Source organism: Salvelinus alpinus, chromosome 18 (assembly GCF_045679555.1).
Source record: "Salvelinus alpinus chromosome 18, SLU_Salpinus.1, whole genome shotgun sequence".
Lineage (NCBI taxonomy): Eukaryota > Metazoa > Chordata > Actinopteri > Salmoniformes > Salmonidae > Salvelinus > Salvelinus alpinus.
Window position 1 is genome coordinate 7,442,519 of NC_092103.1, and position 25,525 is coordinate 7,468,043.

The following is a 25,525-nucleotide window of genomic DNA, read 5'->3' on the forward strand; positions in this document are numbered from 1 at the left end:
CTGTGCTGCATGACTGATGTGGGCCTGAAGTCACACCCAGCTGTGAAATGGTTCCTAGAACAGCTTTTATTTACACTCCAAGATCTCGCATCAGACACGCATTCATAGAGCCTTTCTGTTTTTGTCCTCTCTATTCAGTTCAACTCTCAGAGCGGGGCATAGGCTAACTTTGGTTGGTGTGTGCTTGTGAGAGTGTGAGTGTGTGTGTGGGTGGGTGTGTGTGTTCTTGTGTTTGTGTGTGCATGCATGTGTTTATTTGTGTCTATTTAAGTGTGGGTGAGAAATGTTTGGTTGTTTATTTCATGGCACAGGCTAACAGATTCAATATAACATTCCACTGATTAATAACGTGTAATAACAACCTCTCAAAATGTAGTGCTGCTGCGGGAGCATAGTAGGTCTCCTTATTTATATATTCAAGCTTAGCCTACTACAGCATCCCTTTTGTCCTGGCCTCATTGCAGGCTTCTCCGTCATAGCGTAGCAGTGATATACTAGTCAGGTTGTCTTCTCGTGATTTGCACTGTATAGCAGTTCGCCTCTACAGTATAGACTGAGCTGGTAATCGATGGGGGCAATGCAGTTTCACCAGTCCTCCAATTAAGAAAAGCGCACATTACCACGTCAACAAAGCCGTTTTCTAAATTATAATAAGTGAACAGGACGCTCGAGAACCAGGGAAACGCACATTTGACTGGAAGTAACAGTATCGGGGACAATTAAGCGGGCAATTACGGTAATTTATTTATAATAACACTTTTATGTTGCCTTTGTGTGGATCACGCTGTCGAAATGGTGCTATCATTTGTCAGTTTGTTGCTGTCGCTGTGATTTTTGTTAGGCTACTAGCGGGCATAGTGAATTCTCATCCAAAGACAGGACATCGCTAGTAGCGCAGGCAGCATAGGCTATTAGGTTAGGTAACCGTACAGTGGGACTTGCTGTGATCCTCAGTCAAGCATCAGAAGCTATTGATAGTTTACACATCCTCATAATCCCATCTCTGAGCCCTCCCCGAGCCATTTGAATTAAAGTATGCTGATTGAACTTTGCTGTTATTTACTATCCTATCATTTGACTCCTCCTGCTATTGTGAGACTAGCCTATTTATTGGTGCAGCTAGGCAGGCTGCTATACTTGAATTATTTATTAGACTGTAGGCTAAAAGAAAGGAATGCTCCATTTGGATGGAGAGAAAGACACAAACGGCCTGGAGAAAGGAGAAGATACATTTCTTACAGAAAATACATTTCCCTAAAAATGCCACAGGGCAGTAAGGAGAAGATACATTTCTTACAGAAAATACATTTCCCTAAAAATGCCACAGGGCAGTATATGAAGTCCCCGTAATAAGTTGGTGTTTTAATCAATAGCCTATAGGCTAATGCGAATAGTGCAGCTCTTACCACAAAGTAAACAAGTACATGCAAAGGCTACATAGCTAGATGCTAATTGTAGTGGTTTATATGGCTGTTATATATTTCATGTTGATGTTTTGATCTCCGTGCATGCGGTTGTCTAGCCATCCTCCTGACGGTAAAACCCAATGCTGGCGCTTGTTCAGCGCTCATAATGAATTTATCCTGTCCACGCCTGCGCAGTCACCATTCATCTTTGAATCTCCTGCGAAGGAGAGCGCAAGCAGGCGGCTGTCGCTGGTGTCTAGCTGGAGAGCGCTTTGACTGAACGTCCGTACTTGGATTTGGTCCTGTCAACGAGAGTCAGAACTGTAAAACTGTGCCTGGTATCAACGTATGTTTGGATATCTTTCCCCACTACAGTAACACTTCAACCGTAAGTAATCCGCATATATTTTTTTATATCGAACGCTTTTTTTTGTGTGTGTGTGTTGTGGCGCGCTGCCACGGACTACACACATAGTTCGCGGACAAGAAAGAAATCGCTGGCGGCAAGCAGCGAGCTGGGACTGTCCGCGGTAGTGGCACGCATGGCCAGGGACCAGTGCCGGTGTATCTGTTGTAGCTAACATTGTAACAACGGTGTCACTAATTGTACCGTTGAGCTAAAGAGATTATACTGTTTTTATAGATCGGTACATATTTGCCAATTTGATTGACTCTAATAGTACGAGTAAATAACAACGAACTTTATGGCTAACGAGGGAAGCTAGCCAAATGTTTTCACCGCCTTTGCTCTCTAGTTTATTAGGATCCCCATTAGCTACTGCACATGTAGCAACTACTCTTCCTGGGGGTCGACATAAAACGTACAATTACATGACAACGTACGGAACAGTTATAGACAAGAACAACATAAGATATTACATAACTAAAAAATATTATAAAAGTTATATATTGAAAAGACAAGAGACAACAAAAATACTATTTACACATTATTTATATATACATTTCCACATTCTTATATACAGTAGCCTACAGTTAAAATCGTTCTTTAGAAAGAGGCGCTGTGATACAATATGCTTTTTTTTAAATCAGTTTTTTAAAGCCAAACTTGCTTTTTGCCTGAGTAACCTCTGGTGGCAGAGTATACCATGATGACATGGCTCTGTACATAAATGAGCGACGCATTTAGTCTCTTGGTTTGGGTACAGTGAAGAAACCTATAGTGGCGTGTATGGTAAGGTTATGTCTGTGATGTGTATGCAAATAGATTATACATGTGGTTTGGCATTTTCAACATACAAGTGTTTCTTTGCTGTTATGGGGATTTCCATAGGACTGACTAATCGATTTGTCACTTTTTGTAACTATTGACTATTCCTAGGCTATATATGTGTGTGTAATTGTTACAGCAATAGACAGTGTCATAACGTCGTATGTGTTGTTCGTCGCTTACTGGAGCAGGTGTCGCTGGCTACATCCGCAGTGAATATTGCGAGGCGTGTTTACTGAACCGTTTCAACAATTCAGCATTTTGCGTCGCACTAGGAGTTGTAAATGAATGTTTATCAAAAGTAGTAATGCATAGAAATACTGAGGCATTGTGTGCGTCTGATTGTGTCGTACTATTCGAAAATGGCTTTGGATTTTTTTTCTAAATGTACGTTTTGGGGTTGTAGACAATCCTCTGCGCCTTGTCTAAAGTGTCTGGAAACAATACCCAAGTGAAGTAAAAAAAAATCGAGGTGTAAAGTAAACAAACCAAAATACTATGTCGCTTTATTTGAATGGTTTTACAGTTCCATTGCATTTTCTCGTGAAACTCTCCAACATGAGTGTCTGGGAACAAAGCACGAAAACATGCGGATTTATTTCCTGTTTTTTTTTGGTCCTCTTGTCTCTTCCTCATATCTGTGTGTGTTTCTGTTTTGTGTGCTTAGCATAATGCTCAGCATCTGGCTTGGAAATTGATCTCTGCACATTGGCAGAAATAGCAAGCAGCTTGTGGGCATAATCGTGTGGTTCCAAAAGTTTATTTGTTTATTTAGTCAGATTAATTTGATTCTGTAAAGGTATGAGAAATGTCAATTGTGGGAAATATGTTTACGTAGGCCTATATTTTCCCCCCAACCTACCTTCTTTTCTTACAAATGAGCAAGTTTGGTGCTGGAGTCCATTGTATCTGTTTGAATACAGGGAGAGAGGGTCAAGGGTGAGAGTGTAGAGCTTTGTCGCTTTAGAAGGACCCTCTGTTACCTTTACGTCCACTAAATGTGGTCTTTTGCTTTGTACTGTTGAGTTTATATTGACCAAAGGTGGTCTGGTCTAGTCTGGTGGTTGTCATTTGGTGAATGTTATGTTTAGGGAGTGAACAACACTATAACTAAATAACACAAATAAATGACACGTAAACTTGAATGCAATCACGTTTGTGTGTTCTTTCTGTTTGTAAAGAAGAGGAAGCTGCAGTGAGAGACGTGTGTGCTTTCACTGAACAGTTAGAGTTTAGAATGTCCTGTGTGTAACTGTTTACTGTTCACCACGTACTGTTACCGTGGTCCTCGATAAACGGCCTTAATTCATAAAGGCCCAAAGGACGTATGTCCTATACAGCGCCGTGTGCTTATTGTTTTGGTTTCCATTGCTGTGGAATGATTGGATGACTCTTGGTATTGCCATAATGGAGTTGACCTTGACCCTGAAATAGATGTTGGGATTAAGGTGATTTGTTGGGCACAGACACACGCTCTAGCTCACTGACCCACGCAGACATACACACCCACATACACTACCGTTCAAACGTTTGAGGTCACTTAGAAATGTCCTTGTTTTTGAAAGAAAAGCAAAAAAAATTGCCCATTAAAATAACATCAAATTGATCAGAAATACAGTGTAGACTTTGTTGATGTTGTAAATGACTATTGTAGCTGGAAACGGCTGATTTTTAATGGTATATCTAGATAGGCGTACAGACGCCCATTATCAGCAACCATCACTCCTGTGTTCCAACGGCACGTTATGTTAGCTAATCCAAGTTTATTATTTTAAAAGGCTAATGGATCATTAGAAAACCCTTTTGCAATTATGTTAGCACAGAAGAAAACTGTTTTTCTGATTAAAGAAGCAATAATACTGGCCTTCTTTAGACTAGTTGAGTATCTGGAACATCACCATTTGTGGGTTCAATTACAGGCTCAATATGGCTAGAAATAAAGCACTTTCTTCTGAAACTCGTCAGACTATTCTTGTTCTGAGAAATGAAGGCTATTCCATGCGAGAAATTGCCAAGAAACTGAAGATCTCATACAACGCTGTGTACTACTCCGTTCACAGAATAGCGCAAATTGTCTCTAACCAGAATAGAAAGAGGAGTGGGAGGCCCTGGTGCACAACTGAGCAAGAGGACAAGTACATTAGAGTGTGTAGTTTGAGAAACAGACGTCTCACACGTTCTCAACTGGCAGCTTCGTTAAATAGTGAAGAGGCAACTCTGTGATGCTGGCCTTCGAGGCTGCAGAGATGGTTGTCCTTCCGGAAGTTTCCTCCATCTCCACAGAGGATCTCTAGATCTCTGTCAAAGTGACCATCGGGTTCTTGTTCACCTCCCCGACCAAGCCCCTTCTCCCCTGATTGCTCAGTTTGGCCGGGCCCACAGCTCTAGGAAGAGTCTTGGTGGTACCAAACTTCTTCCATTTAAGAATGATGGAGGACGCTGTGCTCTTGGGGACTTCAATGCTGCAGACATTTTTTAGTACCCTTCCCCAGATCTGTGCCTCGACACAATCCTGTCTCGGAGCTCTACGGACAATTCCTTCAACCTCGTGCACTGTCGACTGTGGGACCGTGTATAGACAGGTGTGTGCCTTTTCAAATCATGTCCAATCAATTTAATTTACAACAGGTGGACTCCAATCAAGTTGTAGGAACATCTCAAGGATGATCAATGGAAACAGGATGCACCAGAGCTAAATTTTGAGTCTCATAGCAAACAGTCTAAATACTTATATAAATAAGGTATTTCTGTTTTAGTTTTTTATTAATTTGCAGGGGGGAAAAAAACAGTTTTCACTTTGTCGTTATGGGGTATTGTGCATAGATTGCTGAGAGAAAAATTATATTTAATACATTTTAGAATAGGGCTGTAACGTAACAAAACGTGTAAAAAGTCAAGGGGTCTGAATACTTTCCGAAGGCACCGTATGTAGGAACTCAATCACGACTATTTGAAAAGCATTCAAGGTGACTACCTCATGATGCTGGTTGAGAGAATGCAAGGCTGTCATCAAGGCAAAGGGTGGCTACTTTGAAGAATCTCAAATATATTTTGATTTGATAAAAACTTTTTTAGTCTACATGATTCCATTTGCGTTATTTCATAATTTTGATATCTTCACTATTATTCTATAATGTAGAAAATAGTAAAAATAAAGAAAAACCCATGAATGAGTCGGTGTGTCCAAACTTTTGACTGGTACCGTATATACACATACATATACATGCACACACGTACACACACACATACGCGCACATGTATACACGGTACACACACACGGTACACACACACGCACACAAGCACATACAGTCAAAACAACATTCAAAAAATGTAACCCTGTTAATGTCTTGTATTTTACAATTTATTTCATATTTTAAAAGCAGTTTTTCGAGTTTGGAAATGAGACTTGTTTTTGTATAGCCTACGAGTAGGCTACGTATGTTTTCTGTATGTTGGTGGGTGTGTGTGAAGAGGTTTAGCCTCATGGATGAATGAGCTGAAAAATTATACACTTCCTCCCAATGTGACTCAGGCGTATGTGGGCCTCTCTCAATCCATCTCTCTTTCTCTCTGTCTCTCTTTTCTCTTTCTCTCCCTCTCCCTTTCTTCTGCTCCTTCCTGCATATCGGAGCTATTCCTGGATTCCATGCAGAGGTGATAGGAAATGCGAACGCCGGGAGTGAATTAGATTTTTCTCTGTCAGGGCAGCTTGGGTTTCCTCTTTCCCCCCTGAGGGGCAGCAGAAACGGACTGAAACTGAAAACTATCGCCGCTTTTGTTCTCTGGCCAGTCAGGAAGATCAGACATTGTCTCGCTGTGTTTATTTTTTGCGCGACAATTTCCCCCCCCCTTCTGTTGCGGATGCATGCAGTCGCAATGAAAGAAGAGCGAAAGGTGTGTAATTAGATGTGTGTGAGGTTAAGAGAGCTAGCATCACTGAGTCAGACTCAGCAGGCTGGCCCTTTTTATTGCTAAGAGGAGGAATATTCTGAAGAGCTCTTTTTAGAGCCGAGGGTCAGGGCCAGTATCCTCCCTGAGGCAGTGTGTGTGTGTGTGTGTGTGTGTGTGTATATATCCTCCCTGCTGGCCACTGAAAAATCTCCCTCACAGCGCCGGAGGGAATTCGGCTTCCTGCACATTTCATATGTATTTTTTTTATTGGATGGTTGACGGTTGTAAAGTCCGGGCCAATTACAGGGTATTTTACTAAACCTCCCGTGGTCCAGCCAACTGGATTTAGAGCAAGATTCAAATGTGCTGTTCAGTGTTAAAGCTTGCGTAAATAGATGAAAGATTTTTAAGTCACACTTTACATTGAGCAGTCGGTAGGGACTTGGTAGCAGACAACAGCTGGATAGCCTTCGCCTGTCACGGCAGCACTAACACACGTTTGCATACAGAGTGCGTTTGTGTGTGTGTGTGTGTGTGCCTGTGTGTGCGTGTTTGTGTGAGGCCAGTGGAAACAAGGCTTCTGTTCTGTGCCGCCGTATAAGCAAGAGTGTGAGCAGCTAGCGGAGCGCTGAGCAGGGGGAGTGACGCAAGCAGGCAGCGGAAACAGATAGGCCCTGGTCAAAAGTAGTGCACTTAATAGGGGATAGGGTGCCATTTGGGACACGGGTGCAGAGATGTGCTTCAGCAATCAGAAATCAGATCTTAACCAGGCAGAGTCAGGCATGGATAGGAATGGCCATTTAAGGCATCCTGCACCAGGGAGAGGGGAGAAGGACCATGGAAGGTCACCGCACGCACGCACGCACGCACACACACACACACACACACACACACACACACACACACACACACACACACACACACACACACACACACACACACACACACACATACACACACAGGAGGTGAGGAAAAAAAGCAAACAATTTCCTATATGCCTTTGCTTAACATGAGCAATTAAAATCCTTCATCCTTGAGTGAAAGAATGGCGTGTTTGAGCAAAGTCACTGAGTGGCAATGTTAGCAGGCCTGTGCCTATCTAAAAAAACAATCTAATCCTCTGGTACAGAAGTCCAATCTGGGAGGTAGCCTAAGTAGTTGCTTTTTAAGTGGGTCTGCATATTAAGTTGCATGTGATAATGAATTTTCAAGCATCAGGCCTACTTGCGTCTCGTTGCAGCTGTCAGTGGGTGCATTTTAAAACTGTGGAGCCTGGGGCTGTGTCGTAAATGGCCCCCTTTAAATGGCCCCCTTTTCCTTACAGTGCACTACAGAGCACTGCGGGCCTTAGTCATACGTTAGTGCACTATATAGGTAATTGGGTGCAATTTGGGACGCAGGCTGAGCCTGGGCCTCGGCTTCCATCATTGAAATAGTGTGACAACGACATGAGAAACCCATCTGGTCCTCCATGGATCACTGGCTGGTGTCATCTCTCAGCACCATTTCCTCCTTTTACTATTGATGGCGTGGTACTGCACTCACTGTCAGCTCATACTGGCCATTCCTCTCCTCTCTATCGCCCTGTCTTGTTCTCGGTCGGTCGCTCTTTCTCTCTCTCTCTCTCTGCCTCTCTATCTTGCTTTCTTTCTCTCCCCATCTCTATCTCTCTCTCTCTCTCTCTCTCTCTCTGTCTCTCTCTTTCCCTCGCTCTTCCACTCTCTACGTTCTAGCTCTGCACCTCAAGTGGACCCCCTAAAGGCGTCCGCATACATTCGTTTGGTTTTCTCCTAGCAGAACTCGGCGAGGCGAAGGGGAACGTCTGTGCTCACATACGCCCCGAAGACCTTCGCTTGAAAAACGAGAAAAAAACTGCAATATGACTGTTGTTTGTCCCTGTTGAGCCACCATAGCAACAACATAGCAATAACATTTCCTCAAAATAGTCAGAATTAATCTAATATAAATCAGGAAATCTGTAATTCACTTTTATGTTTTTGCCAGGAGGTCTTAGTCGCACAATTTTATATCTAACTAGGATGTTTGGTGCAGTATTTCTCAAGTTATTTTTTTTTGTCCTAATATATGCGCGAACTGTTTCAACTGGTAAGCATACGGTAAGCTTGAGACACACACACACACACACACACACACACACACACACACACACACACACACACACACACTGTTTTACTGGATATTAGCCTAAACCTCAGTTGCCCCCCCCTGAGAGAATTAACCAATTAGAGCATGATTCTCTGATTGCAGCTCGCTCGGTGGTTGAATTAATAGAGCTGAATGAAAGGAGAGTCAGGACTAGGAGTGTGTGCGAGTTTGTGTCGGCCTGTACTCTGCAGGTTAGGTAAGATAGCGCTGTGAATATTGATAAAGACCGGCTGCGTTGAGCCATGTTCTTCTCTGTGGCGAGAGGTGAGGGGTGACCGTGGCCCCATTTCTGCCCTAGACTAAAGGACACACACGCACTGTGTAGATAGCGGAAGGACACAGGGAGAAAGGAGAAACTGGGAGGTGTAAAGTCTCGGACAGCACCTAGCGCTCATACTGTAAGATGGGTTGAAGAGGAATGAAAGGTGTGAGGAAAATGGATGTGATGGTTGTAATTTCTATATTTCCAGGTTCACCCTCCGTACTGAGCTGTGTTTCAGATTTTGTTTCAAATTGATTCAAGAGTAACAGATGGAGCTGTGAGCTGGGTCAGGGGGAAATCACCAGCACCTGGGAACCCAGTGAATCACAGCACTGGAGAAAACAGTGGGCGAAGTCTAGAGTAGTGAGGCAGTCATCCTCACTCGGTCCCCACGGGGATATTCTCATCCCAGCGAGTAAGGTATGAACACATGTGTACTTGCCGCGCTTTTTCATTCTGCCATCCCCACCCCCTATTACGGCCATTTCGCCGAAAGCTGCAGTGACAACTCTGGGCTCAACGGCAGCTGGCCGATCGGCCATATTTCTCCAGAGATCCCAGACAGAGCCACATAGCCGATCTGTCAGTTTCACTCCAGTACACACGTGACTGACAGGCAGCATCCCTCACTGTCAACCCGAGAAGACGAGCACCAAGCGACCGCTGCTCTGCTCTCTGCCTACTTAACATTTTGTCTTGTCGAGGCGTTATTTCATTATTTCTCTTTGTCTCCGCGTGAAAGAATATATCTTATTTTTCTGTGTCTACTTTATAAACAGACAATCTTTGAATTTGCTGCCCTTGGCTTGTCAGAGGAACTGGATCGTTTGACATGTGAGGTGGATGCTTCCTTGCATTATGTTGCAATGTAATATACAGTACCAGTCAAAGGTTTGGACACACCTACTCATTTTTTTCTTTATTTATTACTGTTTTCTACATTGTGGAATAATAGTGAAGACATCAGCACTATGAAATAGCACATGTGGAATCATGTAGTAACCAAAAAAGTGTTAAACAAATCAAAATATATTTTATATTTGAGATTCTTCAAAGTAGCCACCCTTTGCCTTGATTACAGCTTTGCACACTCTTGGCATTCTCTCAACCAGCTTCATGAAGTAGTCACCTGGAATGCATTTCAATTAACAGGTGTGCCTTGTTAAAAGTTAATTTGTTGAATTTCTTTCCTTTTTAATGTGTTTAAGCCAATCAGTTGTGTTGTGACAAGGTCGGGGTGGTATACAGAAGATAGCCCTATTTGGTAAAATACCAAGTCCATATTATGTCAAGAACAGCTCAAATAAGCAAAGAGAAATGACAGTCCATCATTACTTTAAGACATGAAGGTCAGTCAATCCGGAAACTTTCAAGAACTTTGAACGTTTCTTCAAGTGCAGTCGCAAAAACCATCAAGCGCTATGATGAAACTGGCTCTCATGAGGACCGCCACAGGAGAGGAAGACCCAGAGTTACCTCTGCTGCAGAGGATAAGTTAATTAGCGTTAACTGCACCTCAGATTGCAGTCCAAATAAATGCTTCAAAAAGTTCAAGTAACAGACATATCTCAACATCAACTGTCCAGAGAGACTGCGTGAATCAAGCCTTCATGGTCGAATTTCTGCAAAGAAACCACTACTAAAGGACACCAATAATAAGAAGAGACTTGCTTAGGCCAAGAAACACGAGCAATGGACATTAGACCGGTGGAAACCTGTCCTTTGGTCTGATGAGTCCAAATGTGAGATTTTGGGTTCCATCCGCTGTGACTTTGTGAGACGCGGAGTAGGTGAATGGATGATCTCCGCATCTGTGGTTACCACCGTGAAGCATGGAGGAGGAGGTGTGATGGTGCTTTGCTGGTGACACTGTCAGTGATTTATTTAGAATTCAAGGCACACTTAACCAGCATGGCTACCACAGCATTCTTCAGCGATACGCAATCCCACGTGGTTTGCGCTTAGTGGGGCTGTCATTTGTTTTTCAACAGGACAATGACCCAAAACACACCTCCAGGCTGTGTAAGGGCTATTTGACGAAGAAGGAGAGTGATGGAGTGCTGCATCAGATGACCTGGCCTCCGCAATCACCCGACCTCAACCCAATTGAGATCGTTTGGGATGAGTTGGACCGCAGAGTGAAGGAACAGCAGCCAACAAGTGCTCAGCATATGTGGGAACCCCTTCAAGACTGTTCGAAAGTGGGCAAAGCTGTAATCAAGGCAAGGGGTGGCTACTTTGAAGAATCTCAAATATAAAATATATTTTGATTTGTTTAACACTTTTTTGGTTACTACATGATTCCATATGTGTTATTTCATAGTTTTGATGTCTTCACTATTATTCTACAATGTAGAAAATAGTCAAAATAAAGAAAAACCCTTGGATGAGTAGGTGTGTCCAAACTTTTGACTGGTACTGTATACATTAGTATTATGTTCTTTCCTCCGCAGAATCCTGCCAATCGGGTAAACAGGGTAAACGTGGTCACGTGTGTCGGAGCGTTTTGATCTGATTAATGACTTGTGTTACCTCATGTATTTGGCTATTTGGCCCGGTGTCACTATACTACATGTTTTGTTATTGATTCTGATGATGAAAAAAGTAATACTTCCTGGCGCACACACACACACACACACACACACACACACACACACACACACACACACACACACACACACACACACACACACACACACACACACACACACACTATTTCCAGGAAGGTCATTCCTCACAGCACAGCAGCCAGCCCTATAAGCCCTTAAGGCTGGTGTGTAATTGGAAAATATCCCAGGCTCTGTGAAATTTCCAGCTGCGTATCCATCCCTCATTTCTCACTTCCCTCAAATCCTCAGGATTTTAGCCAACCAACTAACAGAATCTGCGCCCTCCCTCCTCGGTTTCTCCTTCTTTTCCCCTGGAGCGAGTACAGTACTCATTTATAGGCCTAACTTACGTACGCAACGCAGAATCGCCATTTTTCTCGTAGCTAATTGTAGGTCTTGCGTTGGGTATTGTGTAGGGTGTACATTAGGCTTTAGTCATGACAGGGGGTCTGGGGAGGTGCATACGGTGAGTCCTGGCTCTAGTGATGTTTCTGGGCCAAGGTGAGCTAAGATGCCAGAGGACAGAGGAGAATATGCAGCCAGGTGTCTGTGTGCTTTTTCAAGGCGTGTGTGCTTGTGTGTTTTGTCAAGGTGTGTGTGTGTGTGTGTGTGTGCGTGTGCGTGTGTGTGTGTTGTTTCAGATGCACACACATTATATGTTTTACCACACACACACACACACACACACACACACACACACACACACAGGGAGCTGTTGTACCACCAGCGTGTGTCTAATGCATTCATGTTTCGTTATATCTGCGTCTGTTTCCTTGGCTCTGGCTTCACCTGTCCTATTACAGTCACTCAGAGTTGACTTGGCAACGCTTGTTTCTCTGTCTCCCGTCGCACCGGCGTCATATCATAACGCTCAGTCTCCAGGGTATCGTTGTCATATTTTTCTAGACTACTCGAAAATAGGGACGTTATGGCGTAGGAGACAATTTCACTCCACTGCAGTGTTTGTCAGAAGAAGAAGCAATCTCTGCTTTTCTAAAAGTGTGCGCTGTCTCTTTAAGAAATGAATGATGTCATTCATGAGTTGAACGTGGCTGTGGAATCTGACTTTGTGGCTATGGAATCTAGTGGAAACCTGACGGGAGGTAAAGGAAGACGAAGAAGCGAATGAGTTTTTGGTGGCGAGGTAGACGATGTGAATTATGAAAGTTTTTTTGGTGACAATCAGCACATTTTGCGTACTAGGGTAGTGAATTGAGCTTTAAACTAGCAAGTAAAGTTATGCCACAATTAAAGCGGAAAGCTATCGGTATCGCGTTGAATTCAGTGTTCTAACCTGTATGGACATTGTTTTTGAAAAAAGTAACGAACAGTTTCAACATTTCTACATTCCGTGACGCATTATTCAAGTTGGTTAACTTCTTTGCAGCGCGAGTGGGGACTGGAGAGCTAATGCAGCTCTAGTAATAAATAACTAAGTGGAGTAGGCACTTTGCTCTTCACGCTATGAAGGGGCAGCGCTGATACCGACTTGATCATCTCCATCACGTGAGACACATTTGACGGAAGTACCTGAACGTAACAAAAATTCTAGTACCGAACCGTTTTTGTTGTTGTTGTAAAGTAGGCCGTGATTGTAATTAAGAATTTATTCTTAATTGACTTGCCTCGTTAAATAAAAATAATTCATCTAAAAAGTACCGACGTTTCAGTATACCGTGCAACACTAATCCACTGTCTTGTCTTTCTCTAAACATTTGATATTTTCTCTCCCACTTGTACTCAACTCCAGCTGTTTCCAATAGGACCTGCAACATTTACATGTCCCCAGTTCCTCATATTTATTGTTTATCCTAAGTATTATGGACTCGAGTATCTAAAATAGAACTTGTCCTTAATGAAAACTCAGTCTTGCATTTTAACCCAATGTAGGGTGATTTCAGAACAAGAACAGGATCTACCCTCCGTTCCAGGTGGGGGGACAGGCTGCAAAAACAAATCTATGCTCTAGTGCTTAATTGACAACGTTTTGGCCCTTAGGTCTTCACCAGGCTGGTTCCATGAATAGCGCTGCCTGGTTACGGCAGTGTTGTTGTTCTGTAATCTCCATTTCAGCGTGGGCCGTGTGCCGCCCCTATGGGACTCCAGATCACGGCCGGTTGTGATACAGTCCAGGATCGAACCAGGGCCTGTAGTGATGCCTCTAGCACTGCAGTTCTCTAGTCTGCTGCGCCACTTGGGATATTCCTATGGGCTAAATGACATAATCCTCACCTTGTTTAGTGCTAGTCTCTGTTAATCTCTTTCCAGAAAAACCTGGAGTCACCTGTTGTTGTTGTCTTGGAACAGCAGTAGGTTAAACCAACCAGAGGAGAACGCTCCCTCTCTTCCTCACCCTCTCTCTCTCTTCCTCTCTCTCTCTCGCTCTCTCTCTCTCTCCCTCTCTCTTCCTCTAGCTCTCTCTCTCTCTCTCTCCGTCTCTCTCTCTACCTCTACCTCCGTCTCTCTCTCTCTCTCTCTCTCTCTCTCTCTCTCTCTCTCTCTCTCTCTCTCTCTCTCTCTCTGTGTCTCTCTCTGTGTCTCTCTCTGTGTCTCTCTCTCTCTCTCTCTCTCTCTCTCTGTCTCTCTCTGTCTCTGTCTCTCTCTCTCTGTCTCTCTCTCTCTCTCTCTGGGTTGAGTTTCTCTATGGCCACATGGTCAGGTTATGCTGCAGTCAGCTCCTGCTATTTCTGACCCCCTGAGCCCTGCTGCCTATTTAAGACTAACATAAGAACTCAACCTGACCTGAGCAGGTTAATCCAGATGGTCAATGAATTCATAAAAGTTGGTTCTCGGGAAAAGAGATGGGATACGCGGAAATGCATTCGTTTTTCTAAAGATGGTATTTGTTTAACAAAGTGACCATTACAGTCACAATGTAGGTCTAGGACAGTCAGTGTTTCGTAGCTTGATCCAGTGGAGAGAAGACACACATTATGTGATTGAATAGAACAGCACAGTCAATGTTTGTCTGTCTGACTGGTTCGGTAATGATTCCATTCAGGATGGCAGGGAGGGGGGGTTAGTGGTAGGAAGGGACCAGTCTGCTTTGATCGTCAGGCCGGCAGAAATGAGCCAGTCGGGGGAGAGGGGACAGGGGACAGGGAGAGAGAGAGAGTGTGTGGACACAGAGGAACACCCAGCCAGCCTCAGGTTGGTAGAAAAGAGCCAGTTGGGGGAGAGGGGACAGGGGACAGGGAGAGAGAGAGAGTGTGTGGACACAGAGGAACACCCAGCCAGCCTCAGGTTGGTAGAAAAGAGCCAGTTGGGGGAGAGGGGACAGGGGACAGGGAGAGAGTGTGTGGGCACAGAGGAACACCCAGCCAGCCTCAGGTTGGTAGAAAAGAGCCAGTTGGGGGAGAGGGGACAGGGGACAGGGAGAGAGAGAGAGTGTGTGGGCACAGAGGAACACCCAGCCAGCCTCAGGTTGGTAGAAAAGAGCCAGTTGGGGGAGAGGGGACAGGGAGAGAGAGAGAGTGTGTGGGCACAGAGGAACACCCAGCCAGCCTCAGGTTGGTAGAAAAGAGCCAGCGGCGGGTTGAGATAAGCTGCGTTCTGTTCTGCATTGATACGACTGGCTACCTATGCCTCCCCACTCCACTCCCTCTCCAGTAGCAGCTCACAGGTTCCCTGGGAATTCTACTGACCCAGTTTACTTTACAGCAGAAGTCTTTTTTTTAAAACATATTTAACAGAAGGAGACAATGGCTGCTGTCCTCACCGACCGAATCAACTCCTCCTCCCCTCGTTCCTCCACATGGGGAGAGGGGGGAGGTTTGGGACAGGTCATCCATCTGCTGCCTAATGATGAAGGATGGGAGGACTAGGAAGAGGAGAGAGAGAGAGAGAGAGAGAGGAGGGAGAGATGAGGAGAGTGCGTCGGTGTGCTTTTTGGGAGCGACGGCAAATGTTGCCAAAATGTTGATCCATATTGTTTTCTATCGTTGTCGTCAGGCTATTTGCTTACACACACACACACGTCTGTTGTGTGTGACACCTCAACCTTGAGTTCCTTTGGCGAAGCAAGGTGACACATGGTGCAACCACAGTGCATCGACCGACTGCAACACACACACACACACACACACACACACACACACACACACACACACACACACACACACACACACACACACACACACACACACACACACACACACACACACAGAGATCTGTCTCTGTCAACCCCTCCCCTTAGCCCTGTGTACAGAAGCGGTAGCAGGATGGTGCAGTCTCTGGGGGGTCTCTCTCTCTCTCGACCTCTCTCTCTCTGCAGCTGCAGCGGAGGCTGAATCAGGGTTATCGGGAGTGTGTCTGCAGTTTCTTGTTTACCTCCACCTGTGCCTTCTCCCGTGCCCTCTCCCGTGTCCCTCTGGCGCCCCTGCTGTTCAGAGCCTCACTAAACGGGCTCCATCTACAGGCCTGAGGCTGCCTTCCACTCAGTTTCTAAGTTAGCAACACCCCAGTACAACACCTCTGCTAAGCGGTCCGAGTGTAGAATCCTGTGTTCCGATTGTTTGAACTGAATAAATGGATATTGATGGCGTAATGGAAAATAGTCAAGTTGTTGTGTTTGTTAAAGGACCATTTTGTTCTCACCTCTTTGCGTAGATATTCTCTGAGCAGACAGACACACACGCACACACACACACTGTGCAGAAATCCCAGGGGAGGGGGCGAGTTTGAGATAAGCTTCCTCCTCCACCTCATGCCTGGCTGGCTGGGGCGGTGAATTTCTCCATTTCTAAAACACGAGACGACTAAAACGCGAGAGGCGAAGGCCGTAGCCATGGCAACCCGGAGACTAAAGTGAAATAATTGGGTCTGGCCCAGATTTTGTTGAAGAAGAAGGAGGAAGAAAGACGAAGCCCCTTGCAGTTACATTTAGACTTGGTTTCTGACTTGTTCTTCTTCTTTTTGAAACGTGTCTCGTTCCCAAACCTTGGCCTTATCTAGCAATGCGCGCTGGGCTGTCAGGTTTCTTGGGAGCTAGGTAGCACCTCAACGTGTCCTACATACCGTGATTATAGACACAGCACCCTGTTTCTTCACTTTGAACAACTTTGAGCGTTTGGGTAGTAGGGGTACCCGGAGTGTCAAATGGGCAGGGTTTGCACTTTTGTGGCTCGCCTATTGTATCGGTTGCGTTGCACCAGTTCGAGCGCGGAGAAAGTCTTTTGGGTGAAAAACGAATGGACTAGTATTCAAGCTGTTTATTCCATGGTTTTGATTTAGGTCTAGTGGTTACATTATGATCTGTGTCATTAATGGAAATGAACAAAGTACTTTAAAATAATCCTCTCTTAATCTCCTATGTTGCCTTTCCCATCTAACGTACTAGAGTGCTTTTAGTACAAAACACAGATGTCGCGGAATGGCACGCTATTTTACCACCCCCACCACTGTCACGGAGCGTAGCGGCTTGCTGGGAGATATGTGCTGTCTGTACATGGCCTTTGCCTGGAAGAAAGGGATAGTGTGCAATGCAAATATTTAGGCTCCCGCTCCCCCCTGGGTGTAATTTATGATCAGGAGCCGCCTCTCTGGATGACAGGGGGGGAACAGAAAAGGACGCCCTATGCCAGCCCCAGGCCTCCTCCAGCCGCCCAGCTCCGGTAGTTTATGGGGAGCAAAGGGTGTGTGTGTGTGTGTGTGTTTTCTCCCGACCAACATAGAGGAGTCTTTGTGGAGGACGACAGTTCACACTCCTGCTACCCAAAGACTGCAGCACTGTGTGTGTATTCCAGTCTCCCTGCATACATGTTGCCACAGTAACCTAAACCCTCAGTTTCATAACCCGTCCACTGAGGTCGTCGATGGGTACTGTTTGATTGTTTATTTTGGTTCATGCTAGATTCATTTATTTACATTTTGATCACAGCCTTCTGCCTTTTTAGATAGAGGTGAGATTACATTTTTTAATTTAGCCTTTATTTAACTAGGCAAGTCAGTTAAGAACAAATTCCTATTTACAATGACGACCTGCACCGGCCAAACCCGGACGACCCTGGGCCAATTGTGCGCCGCCCTGTGGGACTCCCAATCACGGCCGGATGTGATATACCCTAACCGTACAGATTGTCAGCAGTAATACTGCTGCATACGGTGTTGTTACATTTAGACGGAACAGCTCCAAGTCTTCCACTAATTGCTATATTACGCAGAGTACATTTAATTGGTTGTACAATACAAGCGAAACATCGGCAGGCACTCTGCTGTTGAGGGCGAGTGATTGAGTTGAATGTCATTTTCAAGGGCCGGCTCTGTGGGTCACGCCACAGACGAGCCAATAGCGGCGTTGCTCAGAAACTCCTCGAACCTCCCCCCCAGTCGTTCGTTTCCTAATTGGGATGCTGTGGAAGTCGGAGATCTCCAGAGGTGTGTGGCGAGGTTCCCGTTTGGGATCCGGCATGGTTAGAGGACGGGGTTTGAAGAATCTGCCTGCTCTGCTGCTGAGAAGTCTCTCTGCTCTGCACCTGTGTGTGTAGTGTAGTGTGTGTGTGTGTATGTTTTAAGTATGTCATTCAGACTGCTGCACAGGGCTCAGGAATTCAGAGAGTCTAGCACATAGAGCTCTCTATGGTAGCTGTGTTGTATGTAAGGAATTTGCTACGATTCCTCCAACATGATCCCCTTTGACAGCTACTCCCCTAAATCAGCTCTGAAAGCTTTTAGAGTGAGCATCTGTGTAACGACCATGTTGACAGGCCAGGGATTCTATGTTTCTATTGGAGAATCGGATTGAGAGTACTGTACTTTTCAGGACTGCGCAGAATGTCCATTCCAAAGACGGCGAGACTCTTACTGTGTGTGTCCCAGAGAGGTAGGAACGCATCTGATTCTTAGACACTCCGGGGGGGGGGGGGCAGATAAGTGCTGCTGTTTCACACAGTTGAAATGCTTTGATCCCCACCATTCTCCCTCGTGTTGCCTTACTTATACACCGTTTACATCGAGCCGAAAACACTTCTGGATTGTAGGCTAGCTAGGCCCAGGGTACTTTACCTACTGGCACTAAGGGCGCTGTGATCGTTTGTATGCTGACACGTCTGGTTTACGGTCTGCCCATATCAGTCAGGGACGGAGGCCGTTATTCTACTCTATCCTCTGCTTCATTGCCTCTGGAAGCTATTCTGTGAGAACCACAATGTTTTGCAAGGAGGAACAGTCACTGTGATGAAACAAACCTCCTCCCCTGTCCTCTTAAGAACTCTATAGGGTAACTCTGACTGTGAAGGGATGAAAGGCAGTGCCTATTTACACTCTCAAAGAAAGTTAAGTGACTCCTTTCTGTTAGCGTTAGCTGAAGGGATACGACGAGGGGGGTGGATGGGAGCGCTGTGGGACGTGTCTCAGTGTCTGCCTCCGTTCCAAATTACACCTTGTTTCCTATATACGATGAGCTCCAAAAGTATTGGGACAATACTGACAATTTGTTTGTTTTTCGGCTCTGTACTCCAGCACTTTGGATTTGAAATGATACAATGACTAGGAGGTTCTAGTTCAGACTGTCAGCTTTAATTTGAGGGTATTTCCATCCACATCGGGTAAACCGTTTAGAAATTACAGCCCATTTTAGGGGACAATAAAAAGTGACTCCCAAGTGACACAATAAATGATTTACCATTCATTTATAATGGGCACAAAATAATAACCAAAACAAACAGCAAATGCATCCAACAAATGTGTAGAGTCACAAGCTTGATGTAGTCATTGCGTGCTATGAATATGGTACCAAATACTACGTTTTTTACTACTTTAATACAAATATAAGTGAATTTGTCCCAATACTTTTGGCCGCCTTAAAATGGGGGCGGGACTATGTACAAAAAGTTCTGTAATTTCTAAACGGTTCACCCGTTATGGATGAAAATACCATCAAATGAAAGCTGACAGTCCGCCCTTTAACCTCCTAGTCATTGTGTCGTTTCCAAAGTGCTGGAGTACGGAGCCAAAACAGCAAAAATGTGTCGCTGTCCCAACACTTTTCCAGCTCAGTGTAGTTCGCACACTACGTATGGATTAGGGTACCATTTGGCACAGACGACAGCATAGATAGGCCTAGACTGAAGAGGACAGAGGATACACTCGCGAGGATTCTCAGGACAGTGACGTTTGGTTTTAATTCCCAGAGGAGCCGCAGGTGTTTTCATCATTAGCACTCAGACTGCTGTGTCCGGGGAGCACGTCTCTGATCTTTAGTGATTCCGCCGAGTGAAAGACGGAAGGACAGGCAGATACGGACGGACGGACCGAACGACAGACGGACAGACACGGTGACAGGTGGAACAACGGCTGTTTTCACCGTCGGGAGAGAGCTGAGAGACTGCGCTCCGATACCACTAGCGATTGAGTAGGCCTATCGGTGCCCGGGATCTTCATCAGTGTAGTTTCAATCGAGAAATATAACATTCTATTATGTTTTTTCTAAATCGAGTTTGCTACCTTAAATAGCATACTATTTATTACCTTAGGATGACCCACCCATACAGGACATGACATCGCTCCACTGTGGATTTTGTATCATGTCACTTCGGTGTGGGCTGCATGAAAATGAATCATTGTTTTGCTGATTAGGGAGCTGCAGTGGGTTATTGTATTAAACCACCTAAGGCTTTCTGAACCGGGGTTTTGATATTGTAGGCCTGTTGGGTGCCGGTGAACCGAAACGGTAAAACCATTTAGTTCCGCAGTGTTCGAGCCCAGTCCTTTCTCTCAACATGTATGGCTTTGTTTCACGATTGATTCGCAAATCGCCTAACAAATGATCGGAATCAGTTTTGAAATACCTGTTGTGGTATCACTTGGTTCTCATTGAATACACCAGAGTCTCTCTTAACAGATTTTCGTGTCGTTCACCATCACTGGTCATTGTTTTCAGACTCCTTATGAGTCAGAGGTCGGAGGTCATGATGTAATCAATCAGGAGCCTGCTTTCCCTCGTCTCGTCTTGTGTGTGCTACATAGAATCCATATCTGCGAGAGGTTAACAGGTGTCGTGAACACACCTGTGGATTTCAAAATGGACCGTTTTCCCATTAGTTTCATAGAGTAGAGCAGTCTACATGTATTGAATACAGTTGAACTGTGCATCTGTCTCTTTTTTGAGTTCTTCTCTGCAAATGATGATGTGTCAGACTGGTGTGAAAAAAACCCCGATTTACCAGATCAATCTAGGGCCGGGTTACATGAGATGCTTCAGTGGAGTTTAATGCCTCAATCAAATTGTCTGTCGAGCTGGAGATGGTAGAATGCGTGGTGATTCTGCACACACAGCGTTTCTCTCTTTCCTCCCCCGGCGGGAAATAATTTGGGTTCAGTTGATGCCTCATTTCAAAATAGTGGTTATTTTTGCCTTACTTTATCTCGGGACAACCGTGGAGTCTTTGCATCGATCGAGTTATTGGTCGGCCTCGTCCTGGCATAGGCCTAACTTAAGCACCTCACTTCTTAGTATGGAAACAATGTCACATTTCCTGTTTCATACTGATTACTGATTTATATATACACTAGATGACTGACGGGCACCTGTTTTGAAGCCGCCGCGCCTCTATCTTGGAATTCCCCCATCGTTGTAAAAAACATGTCTGCATTTGTTTTTGCCACGTTTATTATATTACATACACCTACATACACCTACATACACCGCCTGTAGCCATGAAGCGCTTTGAAAGGCTGGTCATGGCTCACATCAACACCATTATCCCAGAAACCCTAGACCCACTTCAATTTGCATACCGCTCCAACAGATCCACAGATGATGCGATCTCTATGGCACTCCACACTGCCCTTTCACACCTGGACAAAAGGAACACCTATGTGAGAACGCTATTCATTGACTACAGCTCAGCGTTCAACGCCATAGTACCCTCAAGGCTCATCACTAAGCTAAGGACCCTGGGACTAAACAACTCCCTCTGCAACTGGATCCTGGACTTCCTGACGGGCTGCCCCCAGGTGGTAAGGGTAGGTAACAACACATCCGCCACGCTGATCCTCAACACGGGGGCTCCTCAGGGGTGCGTGCTCAGTCCCCTCCTGTACTCCCTGTTCACTCACGACTGCATGGCCAGGCACGACTCCAACACCATCATTAAGTTTGCCGATGACACAACAGTGGTAGGCCTGATCACGGGCAACGACGAGGCAGCCTATAGGGAGGAGGTCAGAGACCTGGCCGTGTAGTGCTAGGTCAACAACCTCTCCCTCAACCTGATCAAGACAAAGGAGATGATTGTGGACTACAGGAAAAAAAGGCCCGAGCACGCCCCCATTCTCATCGAGTTTCAAGTTCCTTGTTGTCCACATTACCAACAAACTATCATGGTCCTAGCACATCAAGACAGTCGTGAAGAGGGCACGACAAAACCTTTTCCCCCTCAGGAGACTTGGATTTGGCATGGGTCCTCAGATCCTCAAAAGGTTCTACAGCTGCACCATCGAGAGCATCCTGACTGGTTGCATCACTGCCTGGTATGGCAACTGCTCAGCCTCCGACCGCAAGGCACTACAGAGGGTAGTGCATATGGCCTAGTACATCACTGGGGCCAAGCCTCCTGCCATCCAGGACCTCTATACCAGGCGGTGTCAGAGGAAGGAGAATACTGTAGAATTTCATTCCTATTAAGGACTGGGGGAAGGAGCAGAGTGTGCAAAGCTGTCATCAAGGCAAAGGGTGGCTACTTTGAAGAATCACAAATCTTTGATTTGTTTAACACTTTTTTGGTTACTACATGATTCTATGTGTGTTATTTCATAGTTTTAATGTCTTCACTGTTATTCTACAATGTATTGTAGAATAGTACAAATATAGAAAAACCCTTGAATGAGTAGATGTATCCAAACTTTTGTCTGGTACTGTATATAACAACATGCTCAATGTTTTGTGTACACTCAATGGCCAGTTTATTAGGTACACCCATCTAGTACCGGGTCAAGTGCACTTTTGCCTACAGAACAGCCTGAATTCTTCGGTGCACGAACATGTTGCTTAATTGGTATCAAGGGACCTAATTTGTGCCAGGAAAACATTCCCCACACCATTACTCCACCGCCACCAGCCTGTATCGTTGACACCAGGAAGTTTGGGGCCATGGACTCAAGCTGCTTACGCCAAATCCTGACTCTGCCATCAGCCTAAAGCAACAGGAACCGGGATTCGTCGGACCAGGCACTGTTTTTCTACTCCTTAATTGGTGATCGCGTTCCCACTGGAGCCACTTCTTCTTGTTTTTAGCTGATAGGAGTGGAGCCCGGTGTGGTGGTCTGCTGCAATAGCCCATCCACGACAAGGACCGACAAGTTGTGCGTTCCGAGATGCTGTTCTGCACACCACTGTTGTACAGCGCCGTTATTTTCCTGTTTCAAATCAAATCAAATGTTTGTGGCCTGCCTGTTAGCTTGCACAATTCTTGCCATTTTCCTTCGACCTCTCATCAACGAGCTGTTTTCGCCCACAGGACTGCCGCTGACTGGATGTTTTTGGTTTTGTTGCACCGTTCTTTGTAAACCCTAGACTCGTGAAAAGCCCAGGAGGCCAGAGGTTTCTGAGATACTGGAACCGGCGCGCCTGGCACTGACGATCACACCACGCTCAAAGTTGCGAACGTTCAATCGAATAGTAACTGGATGCCTGTCTGTATCACATTTTAGGGAAGACCCAGATGGAGACAGTGTCGAAGTAACACAAGTTTATTACAGGGGCAGGCAAAACAACAGGTCAAGGGCAGGCAGAGGTAAATAATACAGAGCAGAGTCAAACAGTACAGAACGGCAGGCAGGCTCAGGGTCAGGTTAGGCAGAAAGGTCAAAACCGGGAAAACTAGAAAACAGGCACTATAGAAAAAGACAGGAGCAAAGGCAAAAACCACTGGTAGGCTTGACGGACAAAACAAACTGGCAACAGACAGAGAACACAGGTATAAATACACAGGGGATAATGGGGAAGTGACACCTGGAGGGGGGTGGTGACAAGCACAAAGACAGGTGAAACAGGTCAGGGTGTGACAGTCTGCCTGCTTTATATAGCAAAACACGGCCATGCGACTCAGTCTGTAGGAGCAAACAATTTTCTTGAACGACTGGTGGACCTAATAAACTGGCCACTGAGTATATTTCTAGGCTACACCTACTATAGAATAGAAGAGGCATTTGAATTTCATTGAATTTTACTGAATAAAATTCTATATCCTTTCATTCAAATTCTAATTGCACTTCTGTATCCTGTTTACCGCTTCAAGTTCAATTGAAATGTAAGAATGGAATTCTGAATTGAGCACAACCTGTTACAACCTGCTGTAAACCTGTTTTATTATGTGGTAGTCTAGATTAGCTACCTGGTTTGTCAACATATTTTGTCAATATATTTGGCAAGATCTTTTCCATATATGTATTAGAAGTAAACTCAGCAAAAAAAGAAACATCCTCTCACTGTCAACTGCGTTTATTTTCCGGAAACTTAACATGTGTAAATATTTGTATGAACATAAGATTCAACAACTCAGACATACACTGAACAAGTTCCACAGACATGTGACTAACAGAAATGGAATAATGTGTCCCTGAACAAAGGGGGGAGTCAAAGTCTAAAGTAACAGTCAGTATCTGGTGTGACCACCAGCTGCATTAAGTACTGCAGTGCATCTCCTCCTCATGGACTGCACCAGATTTGACAGTTCTTGCTGTGAGATGTTACCCCACTCTTCCACCAAGGCACCTGCAAGTTCCCGGACATTTCTGGGGGGAATGGCCCTAGCCCTCAACCTCCGATCCAACAGACGTGCTCAATGGGATTGAGATCCGGGCTCTTCGCTGGCTATGGCTGAACACTGACATTCCTGTCTTGCAGGAAATCATGCACAGAACGAGCAGTATGGCTGGTGGCATTGTCATGCTGGAGGGTCACGTCAGAGCCTGCAGGAAGGGTACCACATGAGGGAGGAGGATGTCTTCCCTGTAACGCACAGCGTTGAGATTGCCTGCATTGACAACAAACTCAGTTCGATGATGCTGTGACACACCACCCCAGACCATGACGGACCCTCCACCTCCAAATCGATCCCGCTCCAGAGTACAGGCCTCGGTGTAATGCTCATTCCTTCGACGACAAACGCGAATCCGACCATCACCCCTGGTGAGACAAAACCGCGACTCATCAGTGAAGAGCACTTTTTGCCAGTCCTGTCTGGTCCAGCGATGGTGGGTTTGTGCCCATAGGCGACGTTGTTGCCGGTGATGTCTGGTGAGGACCTGCCTTACAACAGGCCTACAAGCCCTCAGTCTGAGCACTGATGGAGGGATTGTGCGTTCCTGGTGTAACTCGGGCAGTTATTGTTGCCATCCTGTACCTGTCCCGCAGGTGTGATGTTCAGATGTACCGATCCTGTGCAGGTGTTGTTACACGTGGTCTGCCACTGCGAGGATGATCAGCTGTCCATCCTGTCTCCCTGTAGCGCTGTCTTAGGCGTCTCACAGTACGGACATTGCAATTTATTGCCCTGGCCACATCTGCAGTCCTCATGCCTCTTTGCAGCATGCCTAAGGCACGTTCACACAGATGAGCAGGGACCCTGGGCATCTTTCTTTTGGTGTTTTTCAAAGTCAGTAGAAAGGCCTCTTTAGTGTTCTAAGTTTTCACAACTGTGACCTTAATTGCCTACCATCTGTAAGCTGTTAGTGTCTTATCGACCGTTCCACAGGTGCATGTTCATTAATCGTTTATGGTTCATTGAACAAGCATGGGAAACAGTGTTTAAAACCTTTACAATGAAGATCTGTGAAGTTATTTGGATTTTTATAAATGATTTTTGGATAAACAGGGTCCTGAAAAAGGGATGTTTATTTAATTTGCCGAGCTTATTTCTTTATCCACACATGTCCTTAAATGAGGGTCACAGTGCAATACAAGGCCAGAATCTCAATAGAAAATCTTTTATCCTTTGCAGTGTAATCAAGGTTTTTTCAGGTC

The 25,525-nt window shown here is 45.2% G+C and overlaps 1 protein-coding gene across 6 annotated transcripts in view; it reads left to right on the plus strand.

Annotated features, from left to right (window-relative positions):
• Window positions 1-485: 485 nt before the first annotated feature.
• strbp (spermatid perinuclear RNA binding protein) overlaps window positions 486-25,525 on the plus strand; it is a 128,992-nt gene continuing 103,952 nt past the window's right edge. For 4 of the 6 annotated variants that reach the window (XM_071349899.1, XM_071349902.1, XM_071349904.1 and 1 more), the window contains exon 1: window positions 1,612-1,794. The gene's annotated coding sequence lies outside the window, so the exon portion shown is untranslated. Of the gene's footprint in view, window positions 737-1,611; window positions 1,795-12,681; window positions 12,707-25,525 lie in introns of those variants that run through there. The other 2 variants (XM_071349900.1, XM_071349901.1) reach the window with 2 other exon arrangements.